The sequence below is a fragment of the Monopterus albus genome, unplaced genomic scaffold (genome assembly GCF_001952655.1).
Source record: "Monopterus albus unplaced genomic scaffold, M_albus_1.0 scaffold548.1, whole genome shotgun sequence".
Classification (NCBI taxonomy): domain Eukaryota; kingdom Metazoa; phylum Chordata; class Actinopteri; order Synbranchiformes; family Synbranchidae; genus Monopterus; species Monopterus albus.
This window is the reverse complement of record NW_018128428.1, coordinates 87399-90623: the sequence shown is the minus strand read 5'-3', so window position 1 is coordinate 90623 and position 3225 is coordinate 87399. Positions and strand designations below refer to the sequence as shown.

The window sequence follows — 3225 nt, the reverse complement described above, 5'->3', positions numbered from 1 at the left end:
AAGAACTGGAATACAACATCTATATTATAGAAAAGGTATTCTGCTTACCTGCTTTTGTGAATGCCGGCCAGCAAATTGTCTGAAGGCTCCACCGATCTGACTTCGCTGGTCCTCTGTCGGACACTAGCTCGAAGTCGTTCTAATCCGGGTCCACGGCACCATTTGTTATAATTTAACCCAATTCTTTTGTTGGAAGCACAAGAAGTGAAGACAGGAGAGGACTGTTTAAAATCAACAAAGTTTACTGAATGTCTGATACCAGGAAAGTCTTTACAGCGCTGGATTCAGAGGGATAGAGCTCCCGCAGGAAAACCAACTTCTGAATCCCGAATCATGTTTTACAATGCATTTTATCTTCTTGGGCTGCTCCGCTCTGGACAGAGGTACAACATTCAACAGCTTTTTGATCCTATTGTCCGATTGTGGATGACACATGGGTAGCTAAAGACATTCTCCCACGACCTCTAGTAACATGTCGTGATCTTAAACATAAGAACATATTATGGCTAAGGCTACAGTTATACACATCATAATAATAATATTAAACACCCTGTCTGCTGACAGTCATCAACTCTTCTCTCTAGTTATCCTTGACCAGATGTACCCTGTAGAAACTCATAAGCATGACTAAGCATTTAACAGTCTAACTAGACATCCTATCTCCACTAAACATTTCTAATACATAAAGTATCTATCCAATATCTATCTGACTAAAAATACCTAACAGTGTCAACAGCTTTGAGCTCAGACATCCACCAGCTGCTGAGCACGGCCTGCATAGGAAACTAACCAGACAGCATTAATCGTTTAGAAAAACTGTATATAATCATGAGGAAACGGTTGTCACATGACCTGCATTGATCAACGACACCCTTGCAGACCGTGACACACAGTTACACTGATATCCATAACGTGCATTTATGTTTCACAGGTGTCAACCATACACCAGTACAACACCCGTTCACTACAGACCCCGACGGACCAGACATGTTGATGTTACAAGTGTCCAATCTGACTGACACACACACACACACACACACACACACACACACTCTCTCTCTCTCTCTCTCTCTCTCTGCCGGCTGTATAAAGACACATTTAGATTCCCTAAATGATCTGTTTTAATTTGGACATGAACTCTTTGTCCTAGTAAAACCACAGCACAAACTTGACTGTGCTACTTTAATCCAGGGTCACCTTCATATTGTACAGTAAAAATGACTATTTGTAACATTTTCATGAACTAGAACATAAGAATTTACCCAAAGAAAATATAAAACTAAAATAATCACTGCTGAAGAACAAAGGTAAACTAATAATTGTACTATTGTTCCTTTGAAGTTGTCAGTGCGTCCCAAAGCTCTGTGGCTGCAGCTGCAGACTGTGACCTGTAGATGGCGACACAGCACGAGGACACTACACGGTAACCTGAAGTGAGGTCAGTGTATCAGGGAGGAAACGTGGACGAGTCGCATGTTGACGTACAACATGGCCTGAAGTCAGTGGCTCACAGGTAGCAATGGGCTCTTCCAGTCTGAAACGAGTAGAGCAGACAGTTCAGTCTGATGTCAGTGATCAGCAAACTGTTTTTCACACCACACCGCTGCTCCGCAACTTTTAACTACAACTGAACCTATAATAAACTAGAAAACAGAACCGAGTCGAGGAATTAGAAACCAAACAAACTAATGAAACACAGGTGGAAACTCAGACTGAATCCAAAGATGATAAAAACATAACCACTGTGTGACCAACAGGAACTCAGTGACACAGCCTGATCAGTTCACACTGACCAGGCACAGTTTGTATCTGAGGGTCACAGGGTGACTGACAGATCAGCGGTGGGGGATGTAAACATACATACATACTGTACCAACATGATGCTGTAGAAGTTCTGCATTACACCTTAAAGTCCTGATTTCAGTCTTCAATACAATGCACAAGTATTAAAGAAAATAAAGTTCTCTGGCCCTGCAGCTGATACATCGTCAAATTAACATTAAGCAGCATTTAAGTGAGGAGCAGGTGGTTTTAACACTTTACATAAAGACGAACCTGACAGTCGTGACATGATTAGCAGGGAAATAAACACAAGTTCATCTGCAGGTTGGTTTTTATTTTTTACACTTTTCACTTTTTGTGAAATTCTGAGTAAATTTAACTGATCTGTAAGGAACAGGAACTTGAGAACCCAGGGGATCAGTTTAGGAGAAACATGTCTTTGGCGCCAACAGAGACACCTGATCTGGGACATGGGACCAATAGACTGACACTGGGGACTGACTGTAAAACCTGTCATGTGTCTTTAATGTAAAGTCTTTGTTACAGCCCTTGGTGTCAGTAATAAGCAGAGAGTCTCTACAGGTGCGGTGTGTTTATTTGCAGTCGGCAATGACCAGCTTCGAGCACCGTGAAAACTGAAATACAGAATAAACGTATAAAAAACACGTTTTGCTGCTTTAACATATGTAAAAAATGTGACTAACAATTACGAGAGATACGACACTTTACAGTCAGTGCATTTCTACAACCTTATACAAAGTAAGAACATATTTCACAAACCTCGCTGCGCTCACCAAGGCTGCAATAAAACCTGGATACCTTAGTTGCGTCTTTGGCCTGAAGCACTACTTGCTTGCGTGTTTCCTGAGATAAAAGATAGAAACAAAACGGGGTGAACGTATAGTGAGAAAAGTTACCAGAGAACTATGTAAGTATTTACATTAACAATAAGCATCAAACCAATAAACAATCCCCAGTACAAACAACGTTATGGTTTGCTTACATGCTCCACAGAGGTCATGAGGCGAGTGAAATGAAACTGGGAAAATTTAACAATACAACGCTTCCTCATTCACGTTCCGGGGGCAAACCTCTTCAGCGCCCTTATGCTGAGTTGATGATAATAAATCTGAGAGCGGATTTACGGTCATTTACAGTCTTATTTTCAGCTGAAGCAGAAGTAGACAGTTGCATAAAATGGAAATACTTAGGTACTCCAAAACTTTATTAAGTACAGTACTTAATAATAATAATAGTTTATTTATATAGCACTTTACAACTCTGCAGGAGCACAAAGTGCTTCACAAAAGGACACTAATATCCATCCATCCATCCATCCATTTTCTTCCGCTTATCCGGGGCCGGGTCGCGGGGGCAGCAGTCTAAGCAAAGATGCCCAGACCTCCCTCTCTCCAGACACTTCCTCCAGCTCCTCCGGGGGAA

General features: G+C 41.5%; 1 long non-coding RNA gene across 2 annotated transcripts in view; it reads right to left on the bottom strand.

Annotated features, from left to right (window-relative positions):
• Positions 1-678: 678 nt before the first annotated feature.
• Positions 679-3225, bottom strand: part of LOC109953119 (uncharacterized) — an 8472-nt gene continuing 5925 nt past the window's right edge. For both annotated transcript variants that reach the window (XR_002273850.1, XR_002273851.1), the window contains 2 exons: positions 2563-2646; positions 679-1534 (listed from right to left, as the gene is read on the bottom strand). This is a non-coding gene — a long non-coding RNA (uncharacterized LOC109953119). The remainder of the gene's footprint in view (positions 1535-2562; positions 2647-3225) is intronic.